The sequence below is a fragment of the Echinococcus granulosus genome, assembly GCF_000524195.1.
Source record: "Echinococcus granulosus chromosome Unknown EG_S00118, whole genome shotgun sequence".
Classification (NCBI taxonomy): Eukaryota; Metazoa; Platyhelminthes; class Cestoda; order Cyclophyllidea; family Taeniidae; genus Echinococcus; species Echinococcus granulosus.
The window spans coordinates 142019-142422 of NW_020170498.1; positions in this window are offsets into that span (position 1 = coordinate 142019).

A 404-nucleotide genomic window follows, 5' to 3' on the forward strand; every position below is an offset into this window, starting at 1 on the left:
ACCTCGTCGTCTCCACCCACAGAGCACATCAGGCTCACTACAGTGGAAAGAAGTGGAAACGGCACCCCCCTGCAAAAAAAACGAACATCTGTGCCCATTCCATGCGTCAGCATTAAACCAGGTCATTCCTACAGGCTCCCACCATCACCATCAGCTCTGTCCGTAAATTCCGCGTATGAATTTGAATGGCCACGTGGCAGGCGCAACATGCCTGGGCATGCGACTGGAGAAATGATCTGATTGGAATTTACTAACAAGGCAGTAATTATTCGGTTAAGAAGGAATCGTTTGTAAGACCACCTCCGGTTCCAATTACCTGGATTGAAAAGAATGAATGGCAGAAGGTATTAGGCAATACTGGGGCCTGGAGACGCACAGGCTAAGAGTTTATCTCCTCCTCCTCC